Source organism: Triticum aestivum, chromosome 7B (genome assembly GCF_018294505.1).
Source record: "Triticum aestivum cultivar Chinese Spring chromosome 7B, IWGSC CS RefSeq v2.1, whole genome shotgun sequence".
Lineage (NCBI taxonomy): Eukaryota > Viridiplantae > Streptophyta > Magnoliopsida > Poales > Poaceae > Triticum > Triticum aestivum.
Window position 1 is genome coordinate 244478847 of NC_057813.1, and position 13182 is coordinate 244492028.

Below are 13182 nucleotides of genomic sequence, written 5' to 3' on the forward strand. Positions count from 1 at the left end.
TAATGCGTTACTCTGTTCTTATGAACTTAATACTCTAGATGCAGGCAGGAGTCGGTCGATGTGTGGAGTAATAGTAGTAGATGCAGGCAGGAGTCGGTCTACTTGTTATGGACGTGATGCCTATATACATGATCATGCCTAGATAATCTCATAACTATGCGCTTTTCTATCAATTGCTCGACAGTAATTTGTTCACCCACCGTAATACTTATGCTATCTTGAGAGAAGCCTCTAGTGAAACCTATGGCCCCCGGGTCTATCTCTTATCATATTTGCTTTCAATCTACTTTTATTTGCATCTTTACTTTTTGCATCTATATTATAAAATACCAAAAATATATTTATCTTATCATACTATCTTTATTAGATCTCACTTTCGCAAGTGGCCGTGAAGGGATTGACAACCCCTTTATTGCGTTGGTTGCGAGTTCTCAGTTTGTTTGTGTAGGTGCGTGGGACTTTTGAGGAGCCTCCTACTGGATTGATACCTTGGTTCTCAAAAACTGAGGGAAATACTTACGCTACTATTGCTGCATCACCCTCTCCTCTTTGAGGAAAACCAACACAAGCTCAAGACGTAGCAATAAGGATTTCTGGCCCCATTGCCGGGGAGGTCTTCGCTCAAGTCAAGACATACCAAGTACCCATCACAAACCCATCTCCCTCGCATTTACATTATTTGCCATTTGCCTCTCGTTTTCCTCTCCCCCACTTCACCCTTGCCGTTTTATTCGCCCTCTCTTTCCCAATCTCCACCTCTCTTCTTCGCTTGCCTTTTTTCTGCTTGCTTGTGTGCTGGATTACTTGTTGCCATGGCTTGAGATTTACCAAATTGTGTGATTTCTCGAATACCAATAATAATGATTTCCTTAGTACTCCGATTGCTCCTCTTAATGATGTTGAGTCTTGTGAAATCAATACTGCTTTGCTGAATCTTGTTATGAAAGATCAATTCGCCGGCCTTCCTAGTGAAGATGCCGCTACTCATCTAAACAATTTTGTTGATTTTTGTGATATGCAAAAGAAGAAAGATACGGATAACAATATTGTCAAATTGAAATTATTTCCGTTTTCACTTAGAGATCGTGCTAAAGTTTGGTTTTCGTCTTTGCCTAAAAATAGTATTGATTCTTGGAACAAGTGCAAAGATGCTTTTATCTCTAAGTATTTTCCTCCCGCTAAGATTATCACTCTTAGGAACGATATTATGAATTTTAAACAACTTGATCATGAGCATGTTGCCCAATCTTGGGAAAGAATGAAATTGATGCTTCGCAATTGCCCTACTCATGGTTTGAATTTATGGATGATCATACAAAATTTTATGCCGGTTTGAACTTTGCTTCTAGAAATCTCTTAGATTCGGCCGCGGGAGGCACGTTTATGGAAATCACGTTAGGAGATGCTACAAAACTTCTTGATAATATTATGGCTAATTATTCTCAATGGCACACCGAAAGATCTTCTAGTAAAAAAGTGCATGCTATAGAAGAAATCAATGTTTTGAGTGGAAAGATGGATGAACTTATGAAGATGTTTGCTACTAAAAATACTCCTCTTGATCCCAATGATATGCCTTTGTCTTCTTTGATTGAGAATAATAATGAATCTATGGATGTGAATTTTGTTGGTAGGAATAGTTTTGGAAACAATGCTTATAGAGGAAACTTTAATGCTAGACAGTTCCCTAGTAATCCCTCTAATAATTATGGAAATTCCTACAATAATTCTTATGGTAATTTTAATAAGATGCCCTCTGATTTTGAGAATAGTGTGAAAGAACTTATGATTTCTCAAAAGAATTTTAATGCTTTGCTTGAAGAAAAATTGCTCAAAGTTGATGATTTGGCTAGGAACGTTGATACACTTTCGCTTGATGTTGATTCTCTTAAACTTAGATCTTCTCCTCCTAAGCATGATATCAATGAGTCTCTCAAAGTAATGAGAATTTCCATTGATGAGTGTAAGGAAAGAACCGCTAGATTGCGTGCTAAGAAAGATAGCTTTATAAAAGCGTGTTCTTCTAGTTTCCATGAAAATATTGATGAGGATCTTAAAGTTATTGATGCGTCTCCTATTAGATCTATGTTTTGCAATATGAATTTTGATGATTATGGGACTGATTATGAATCAACTTTGCCTAGAAGGCGTCCCAAGAATTCGGAATCTTTAGATCTTGATGCTAAATTTGGTAAAAGTGAGATTGAAGAATCCTCAACTTCTAATAACATTGAACCTACTATCTCAGATTTCAAGGAATTTGATTATGATAATTGTTCTTTAAAAGGTTGTATTTCCTTGTTGCAATCCGTTGTTAATTCTCCTCATGCTTATAGTCAAAATAAAGCTTTTACCAAACATATTGTTGATGCCTTGATGCAATCTTATGATGAAAAACATAATTTGGAAGTTTCTATACCTAGAAAACTTAATGATGAGTGGGAACCTACTATAAAGATTAGAATTAAATATTATGAGTGTTTTGCTTTGTGTGATTTGGGTGCTAGTGTTTCCACGATTCCGAAAACTTTATGTGATATTCTAGGTTTCCATGATCTTGATGATTGCTCTTTAAATTTGCACCTTGCGGATTCCACCATTAAAAAGCCAATGGGAAGGATCAATGATGTTCTTATTGTTGCAAATAGAAATTTGGTGCCCGTAGATTTTATCGTTCTTGATATAGATTGCAATCTTTCTTGCCCTATTATTCTTGGTAGACCTTTCCTTAGAACGATTGGTGCGATTATTGATATGAAGGAAGGGAATATTAGATTCCAATTTCCATTAAAGAAAGGCATGGAGCACTTTCCAAGAAAGAAAGTCAAATTACCTTATGAATCTATCATGCGTGCTACTTATGAATTTAGTGCCAAAGATGGCACTCGTTAGATCTATCTTGCTTTTATGCCTAGCTAGGGGCGTTAAACGATAGCGCTAGTTGGGAGGCAACCCAATTTTCTTTATGTTTTTTGTTTTTGCTCCTGTTTAGTAATAAATCTTGCATCTACCTTCTGTTTAGATGTGTTTTTATCTTTTAATTAGTGTTTGTGCCAAGTAGAACCTATAGGATAACCTACGATGATAGTTGATTTGATTCTGCTGAAAAACAGAAACTTTGCACGCACGAATATAATTTTGTTAAATCACAGGAACGTGATTTTGCATTGATTCTTTTTATGCTGTTCAATAAACAAATTGTCCAGGACTTCCTATTTTGGTAGGATTTTTAGAGTTCCAGAAGTTTGCATTAGTTACAGATTGCTACAGACTGTTCTGTTTTTGACTGATTCTGTTTTTCGTGTGTTGTTTGCTTATTTCAATGCATCTATGGCTAGTAAATTAGTTTATAAACCATAAGAAGTTGGAATACAGTAGGTTTAACACCAAAATAAATAAAGAATGAGTTCATTGCAGTACCTTATGTGGTGGTTTTGTTTTCTTTCACTAACGGAGCTTATAAGATTTCCTGTTGAGTTTTGTGTTGTGAAGTTTTCAAGTTTTGGGTAAAGCTTTTATGGACTATGGAATAAAGGGTGGCAAGAGCCTAAGCTTGGGGATGCCCATGGCACCCCAAGATATTCAAGAATAGCCAAAAGCCTAAGCTTGGGGATGCCCCGGGAAGGCATCCCCTCTTTCGTCTTCGTTCATTGGTAACTTTACTTGGAGCTATATTTTTATTCGCCACATGATATGTGTTTTGCTTGGAGCGTCGTGTATTATATTAGTCTTTGCTTTTTAGTTTACCACAATCATCCTTGCTGTACACACCTTTTGGGAGAAGCCTATTTGATTAGAATTTGCTAGAATACTCTATGTGCTTCACTTATATCTTTTGAGCTTGATAGTTTTTGCTCTAGTGCTTCACTTATATCTTTTAGAGCACGGTGGTGATTTAATTTTGTAGAAATTACTAGTCTCTCATGCTTCACTTATATTATTTTGAGAGTCTTTTAGAACAGCATGGTATTTGCTATGGTTATAAAATTGGTCCTAGAATGGTAGGCATCCAAGTTGGGTATAATAAAAACTATCATAGGAAGTGAATTGGATGCTATGATCAATTTGATACTTGATAATTGTTTTGAGATATGGAGGTAGTGATATTAAAGTCATGCTAGTTGGGTGATTATGAATTTAAAGAATGCTTGTGTTGAAGTTAGCAAGTCCCGTAGCATGCACGTATGGTTAAAGTTGTGTAACAAATTTGAAACATGAAGTGTACCTGGCTTGTGCATCCTTATGAGTGGCGGTCGGGGACGAGCGATGGTCTTTTCCTACCAATCTATCCCCCTAGGAGCATGCGCGTAGTACTTGATTTTTGATGACTTCTAAATTTTTGCAATAAGTATATGAGTTCTTTTGACTAATGTTGAGTCCATGGATTATACGCACTTTTACCTTTCCGCCTTTGCTAGCCTCTTCGGTACCGTGCATTGCCCTTTCTCACTTTGAGAGTTGGTGCAAAATTCGCCAGTGCATCCAAACCCCGTGATACGATATGCTCTATCACACATAAACCTCCCTATATCTTCCTCAAAACAGCCACCATACCTACCTATTATGGCATTTCCATAGCCATTCCGAGATATATTGCCATACAACTTTCCACCGTTCCGTTCATCATCATCATGACATACTTTACTTTTGTCATATTGCCATTGCATGATCATGTAGTTGACATCGTATTTGTGGCAAAGCCACCATGCATTATTTTTCATACATGTCACTCTTGATTCATTGCACCATCCCGGTACACCGCCGGAGGCATTCATATAGAGTCATATCTTGTTCTAAGTTTCGAGTTGTAATTCTTATGTTGTAATCAATAGAAGTGTGATGATCATCATTATTAGAACATTGCCCCCCCCCAAAAAAATAAGAAAGGCCAAAAGAAAAAAAGGGGCCCAAAAGAAAAAAGAAAAAAGAAAAAAGAAAGAAAAAGAAATAAATAAAAGGGCAATGTTACTATCTCTTTTCCACACTTGTGCTTCAAAGTAGCACCTTGTTCTTCATGTAGTGAGTCTCATATATTGTGCTTCAAAGTAGCACCATGTTTTTCATATAGTGAGTCTCATAAGTTGTCTTTTTCATACTAGTGGGAATTTTTCATTATAGAACTTGGCTTGTATATTCCTACGATGGGCTTCCTCAAATGCCCTAGGTCTTCGTGAGCAAGCAAGTTGGATGCACACCCACTAGTTTTCTTTTGTTGAGCATTCATTTATAGCTCTAGTGCATCCGTTGCATGGCAATCCCTACTCCTCATGTTGACATCAATTGATGGGCATCTCCATAGCCCGTTGATTATCCTCGTCAATGTGAGACTTTCTCCTTTTTTGTCTTCTCCACACAATCCCCATCATCATATTCTATTCCACCCGTAGTGCTATATCCATGGCTCACGCTCATGTATTGCGTGAAGGTTGAAAAAGTTTGAGATTATTTAAGTATGAAACAATTGCTTGGCTTGTCATCGGGGGTATAGAAGTTGGGAACATCTTTGTGGGACGAAAATGAAGCATAGCCTAACCATATGATTTTGTAGGGATGAACTTTCTTTTGCCATGTTATTTTGAGAAGACATGATTACTTTGATTAGTATGCTTGAAGTGTTACTATTTCTTTTATCAATATGAACTTTTATTTTGAATCATTTGGATCTGAACATTCATGCCACAATAAAGAAAATTACATTATGAATTATGCTAGGTAGCGTTCCACATCAAAAATTCTTTTTTTTATCATTTACCTACTCGAGGACGAGCAGGAATTAAGCTTGGGGATGCTTGATACGTCTCCAACGTATCTATAATTTTTTATTGTTCCATGCTATTATATTACCCCTTTTGGATGTTTATGGGCTTTATTTTACACAATTATATCATTTTTGGGACTAACCTACTAACCGGAGGCCCAGCCCATATTGCTGTTTTTTTTCCTATTTCAGTATTTCAAAGAAAAGGAATATCAAACGGAGTCCAAACGGAATGAAACCTTCGGGAGCGTGACTTTTGGAACGAACATGATCCAGAGGACTTGGAGTGCAAGTCAAGAAGCAGCCAAGGCAGCCACGAGATAGGAGCCCCCCCCCTTGTAGGGCGCACCCCTATCTCGTGGGCCCCTCAGGCAGCCACCGACGTACTTCTTCCTCCTATATATACCTACGTACCCCGAAAACATCCAGGAGCACCACGAAACACAATTTCCACTGCCATAACCTTTTGTATCCGCGAGATCTCATCTTGGATCCTTCGCCGACACTCTGCGGGAGGGGGAATTGACCATGGAGGGCTTCTACATCAACATCCTTGCCCCTCCGATGAGTTATGAGTAGTTTACCACAGACCTTCGGGTCGATAGTTATTAGCTAGATGGCTTCTTCTCTCTTTTTGGATCTCAATACAATGTTCTCCCCCTCTCTTGTGGAGATCTATTCGATGTAAACTCTTTTTGCGGTGTGTTTGTCGAGATCCGATGAATTTTGGGTTTATGATCAAGTTTATCTATGAATAATATTTTAATCTTCTCTGAATTCTTTTATGTATGATTGAGTTATCTTTGCAAGTCTCTTGGAATTATCAGTTTGGTTTGGACTACTAGATTGATCTTTCTTGCCATGGGAGAAGTGCTTAGCTTTGGGTTAAATCTTGCGGTGTCCTTACCCAGTGACAGAAAGGGTTGCAAGGCACGTATTGTATTGTTGCCATCGAGGATAACAAGATGGGGTTTATATCATATTGCTTGAGTTTATCCCTCTACATCATGTCATCTTGCTTAATGTGTTACTTTGTTCTTATGAACTTAATACTCTAGATGCAGGCAGGAGTCGGTCGATGTGTGGAGTAATAGTAGTAGATGCTGGCAGGAGTCGGTCTACTTGTTATGGACATGATGCCTATATACATGATCATGCCTAGATAATCTCATAACTATGCGCTTTTCTATCAATTGCTCGACAGTAATTTGTTCACCCACCGTAATACTTATGCTGTCTTGAGAGAAGCCTCTAGTGAAACCTATGGCCCCCGGGTCTATCTCTTATCATGTTTGCTTTCAATCTACTTTTATTTGTATCTTTACTTTTTGCATCTATATTATAAAATAGCAAAAATATATTTATCTTATCATACTATCTTTATTAGATCTCACTTTCGCAAGTGGCCGTGAAGGGATTGACAACCCCTTTATTGCGTTGGTTGCGAGTTCTAAGTTTGTTTGTGTAGGTGCGTGGGACTTTTGAGGAGCCTCCTACTGGATTGATACCTTGGTTCTCAAAAACTGAGGGAAATACTTATGCTACTATTGTTGCATCACCCTCTCCTCTTCGAGGAAAACCAACGCAAGCTCAAGACATAGCAACGTCACACTCAATGAACACTCATCGGTTTATGAAATGGCCACTTCTGACCGCCCTGGCCCACCAAAGGTTCCTCTGCTGTGCGCTGCCTGCGTTGGGTCACTGACATGCAGGCCATGTACCCAAAGAGCCCACACGTCAGTGGAAGAACAGCGCGGTGTCCTAGGTCAGAGTCGAGGGCGCCACTCACTGCACGGCCGGCTGAACACGCCTCCTTGCCACATTTAAACGCCTCCATGAAACCCGCCCGTGTGGAAGCTGAGAAACCCACTCTAGACACACGTCCGTTCATGATCGGGCCAACATTAAACACAACGCCGGCCGAGCTCCTCCCGTCCGTCGTCTATTTAATCTCCTATTTAAACGAGTCCAAACACCGGCCAAGAATCGCACACCTCCGTCGCTCCCCTATCTCCTCCACCATTTTGTCCACTCTTACAATGGCTTACGAAGAGTAGTTATTCCGCATCCAAGCCGGCTGGGTAGCCCGCCGGATATGAGCTATGCAGCTCACTGATCCACCTCCCTCCCCTCGCCTGACGGAGCCAGTTGCCGCCCCAAGCCGGCGCGCGGTTCAGCAACTCGCCGCTCCAGGCCAGGTCGACGAGGAGCGGCGCACGGGCGTCGTTGCTGCCATCCACGCTGCTGCCTCGTACTGCATCTCCCGTTTCTGTGGCCGAGACTCCCATGCCGGCGGCCGCACCATGCAAGCAGCGACAGAAGCCGGGTGCACGGAGAGCGACGAGTCGGTGGCCAGTGCCTCCGCGTCCGCCGCCATCATCGAGGAGAAGTAGAACACAGGAGGCCGCCGCCGCTTGGGTCCCCTGAAGGCCACCGCGGAGGCGACGCCGGCATACACAGAAGGTGTCTTGCCGGATCCTTTTGTTGCAAGGACCTTAGTCGACCCCGCATGGGCTCCACGGAAGAGGGGAGTGTTAGGATGAACTCGAGCCGGTGCCGGCCATGGCGAAGTAGTGGCCGGTGATGAACTCGAACCGGTGCCGGCCACCATCATCTTTGGCGCTAGCCAATGATATCAGTTGGGCAGTGGGGAAACGAGCCGTCCTTTGTGCTAAAGCATATACCTCCGGGGCTCCGGGTAGTCCAGTGATCGTGCTGCCGGACATGAGGAACACAAATCGATCAGCGGGCGACCATTTAGGCCAGGTATTATATACCTGTGCTGTCCAGAACTAGCACCACGTAGTTCATTTGAATGTAATGAAATCCTTCATGTTTGTATGAAAATCCGGTATTTTATATGATTCCCGTCATTGTTTATATGAAATATTAGTTTGTCTACGTGTTTGCGTGAATTTCGTCCGGCTGGTTGAGTTGTTGTCATAATGTGTGCGACTACGGTTGGATGGAGTAATTTGCGGGTCGCCGGTCGGTCTGTGGGCGGCTCGGGCGGCGTTGTGGGACAAAAAAACGCAGCTCGTGCGAGCTCGTCTCCAACGTGCGCGCTGGAGGATGCATGACAGCATGAGCACCCGAGCCATTCCTCATCCATCAGTGGCAAAGGCACCGGTGGACAAAAGGGTCGCCAATATTTTGGCTACCCTGGGCAAGATCCAAACAACCCCTCCCAACAGATTCAAATCCCTCGTTCGCCGTGGAATTTTGCCATGTGTTGTTTTCATGGACTAGCAAGATGCCCGTGCATTGCACGGAACATCAAGATGCATTTTTTACAAACTCCCGCATGCATGCAAGGGATAATTAATGTCCTCCTTTGCTAGTACCACGAGGCAAACACCATTAATATTGCATCGATTAGTGTTTGTGGCCTTGTATATCCGAAAATTGTAATTTTGATAGTGGCCCCTTGTATATAAAAATGGAGGGATAAAGATGAGAAATAAGGTGAGGAGGAGTGGGGCGTGGTGGTGACTGGTGGTCGGACTGGGCGGAGGTATGGGGATGGACGGTGCATTATGTCTAGGTTTGTATCTCTCTCACACACACCCACGTAGGGTGGGGGACGTGCACGAATAGAAGAGGTGCACACATGATGCACGTACTCCCGTCTCTTTCCCAACCACACCCGTGCGGGTACACGGTGGAGCTCATTTCTGTACGAAAGGCAGCCCACGTGGTAATTTGACACGTGTACTGGTTGTCCACTCTGTGGAGGGAGGGTCGTCTACCACGGGTGAACAAACAAATTGCGACTTGACATGTTATGTTAAAAAAGAGGCAAACCATGTGGGGCCTACCTTAGAGGCAAGGCTCTATACACTGGAGTAATTTTGATGTGTCTCGTCAACTCGCAGAACGAGGAGAAGCTTGCTTAGTACGCCGTCTCCCCCGCCCACGGGCGCGGTGGCTCGCAGGATGAGATGAAGCTTGCTTACGAGTAGTAGTAGTAGTACTCCTACTACTGTACGCCTTACGCCCACTCCCTCGCCAATGCGCGCGGTGGCTCGCAGCATGAGGAGAACATTTTACTACTCCCTCCGTTTACTCCTCGTCCCTACTACGTACCTTCGTTAGAGAGATTATCATATTGTTTGGAATATATATGTCCTTTAGAGCATCCACAGTGTGCTCTTTTCTCGCCTCTAAGCCCGCTTCTAGCAACTTGGAGACCGACACCATACATTGCAAGGGATCGCCTCTAAGCTAAAGTGGCAGGCGTCGCCTCTAAGCCAAGAGGCGGCCTCCAAGTTCTCTCCCTACTAAAATAATTCTGCGTCCCCACTAGTCATACCTAGTAGTGCATACTGCATGCTAGCATGGCCGATGAAAAAAGGTATTCTTTATATGTATGCTGCATGCAGTGGGCTCCATCTTAGAGGCCAGATTAAATTTGATACACTACGCGACCTTAGAAAAATCTTAGAGGCAGGTAAGTGGACCCCGGCTTAGAGGCCATGTTGCCTCTACACGCTGTGGATGCCCTTAGTACTCCCTCCATTTACTTATACAAGGCCACTATAAAAAATACATTTTGCATCTATACAAGGCCACAAATAGTAATCGAGACAAAAGTTACTACTCCCTCCTTTCCAGTTTATGGCTCAATTTCAAAATCTCTCCAACCAAGGTAGACGGTGAGTGGTCGAATTAATTTCGTAGTTTGCACAAGTAATTAGTACGCTCGTTTTTCTCAAGAAGTTATGTTTACCGAGGCATTAATTAGAACGAATGCATGAATGACCACTAAATTTCCATGAACTTCTACATGCATTGGTTAGTTTCCTCTTGACACTGCTTGCGTCGGGTGATCTAACGCACCTTGAAATCCAACATGTAATGGTACTACTACTAGTAGTAGAATTGACATTTATCAACGGAAAAACGAATGTTTTTTAGATGAGCCCTATAAACCCTAGTGGGTACGTACTCCGTAAAAACAGTTTTTTCCAAAACTTAGTCGCTCCCTTTCATGAATTCTATAGTATACTCCTTTGTCGACGCTCCCTTTCATGAATTCTGTACTTCCTGTCGCCGACATGTGGGACATATAGCAACCGGGTCGACGTATCAAGCACCAAATAACAGTGCAGAACAGCAGGGGGGACGCACCCCACTCGTACCCGCCTAGTAGTAGTAATGAGCAATGAGACATCAAATCACAATGCCGCACCTTCCCAGACGGACGTAGCAACCATTATTTCACACTTCGGTTCGCCATCATCTTAAACCACGTAGTATTTCTTCTGCCTCAAGAGGGACACGCGCATCACCTTGGTACATCATGACATGTGGGACCGCATGACAGGCCATGCTCCCCCGCCGATCGCTCGGTAAAATCACCTAATTTTTACTATACTTCCTCCGTATCGGTTTACTACATGGCATGCACGTCGTTCTAGGTTGAGAATTTAACTGGCTATATATGTGATGAACAGTACTCTAGCCATTTAAAAAATGTACACTTTTGTACAGTAGTATCGATGGACTACGCCATGGAGCAAAAATTGAAATTAAAAAAAGGTGGTACATATAGACAACACTAGTCGCCAAACTATGCATATAGTACTATTAAAAAAGCTAGTACGTGCTTAATTGGGGTGCTAAATTCTATTAAAGAAATACTAGTAGTATGTACATACTGAAGAGTTAAAGTAATGAGAAGAAACAAAACATAGTTCTGCTAGGGCTCAGCACAACACACCCCTCAAATTAAACTAACCACACCTAAAATTAAACTATGCAACTAATTCCATAGACACTGCATTAGAACCACCATGAGCAACGATACTGACACCTTACTCACTCAGAGTCCTCGTCCACGTCCTCGACTTCGTCCTTGTCCTTCTTCCTCTTGGCCGATACTTCTTTGGTTGAACCGCACACTTGGCTCTTGTTCTTCATCCAACCCTTGTAAATATTGAAACAAAGGTAGCCATCCATTGCAGCATAGTGGATGTGGTCTATATCTAGTACATTCCACTACCATGCATGATGATGAAACGTGTAATGAGATTTCTCCAGTTTACGGTACGAAGGATGAACCATGGCTCCTGCCAGGGTCAGCATTGAAGGCCAACGAGAGGGCAGCAATCAATTCTTCTGGAGGTCGAAGGGGTTGCCTACAACGAGGCCTATCTGACCCAGGACTTCTTTGTCATTCGTAAAGTCTACAGTAACGAATTTGACTAGGTTGCTCTCGAGGAAGTTCTTAAAATCCAGGCATTCAACGTCGGCATGGCATATGTGGTAGACCAAGCATAAGTCATGCACGCAAACCTGGATCATGACGGGCTTCTTCCTCTCTTCGTCCTTTAGATCCTTCTCTCATCCTAGGACTATGGTGTACTCAACATCTAGCCCAGCGACCCACTCATCATCTGAGTTTTCGAACATGCGTCTGAAGTGAGAAAGGCATCCTTTCATCGTCACGGAAGAACGGGTGTAGATGACGTCGAACTCATCACCGGTGATGGTTCTAACCTTGTACTCACCGCCGATCATGGAGATTTGGGACGCCATGGATTTGGGAGGAGGGTTAGGATTAGTGGAACTGCCGTAATGTGAAAGGACGGGACGACTAGGAGCAAACCGCCGTAGTATTGAAGGACGTGCGGAGACGAGTAGGAGCGAACTGCTAGCGTGCGAACGGCAGGGTAGTGGCTTTCCATTCTCCCATGATACGGGCTTCCGAGAGCCCTTGGATATGAGATCGAACGGTTGCATGGCGTTATTCTAGACCTATGGGTGAATATCCTATCCTGGAGGGTTATTCTACAAATTTTCAGTAACTTAGCATGTGACCGTTTGATCTCAGATCCAAGGGCTGCCAGCATCCCGTATCATGGTCGCACCTACCACGACCATCGCGTCGCTCGCGCGGTCACGCCCTTGGAGATTTAACACGGTGCGTTAGGCTATCTAATGTTGGCATGTCATACATAGTCATCACTTAGTCACTCATACTACAACAAGGTTAGCTATAAGGTTGGCTATAAGTGTATTTTTTTACTTCTCTCTATCTCTTTCTTCGTACTCCCTCCGTCCCATAATATAAGAACGTTTTTGACACTAGTGTAGTGCCAAAACGTTCTTATATTATGGGACACAGGGAGTACTAGTATTTATTGCATTTGCCAAGGAGTGACCTCTTCCAATGAAATGGTGTGCTTATTAGTTTTTGGTTGCTAAGTTTTCTTCATTTAATTAGCTATAGACTCAAAATTTTCTTTTCACCTAGGTACACGCGCTTAGCACCGTTTCTTCCTTGGGTCACCAAACTAGTCTCTCTCTTCTTGATTAACTTGCCACATCAGACTTTATGCCTATGTGTCAAGCTTAGCACCTGTAGTAGCAAGTAAGTACAATAGTGCGCTTTACATGGCATTTTTGCATATGTGGAG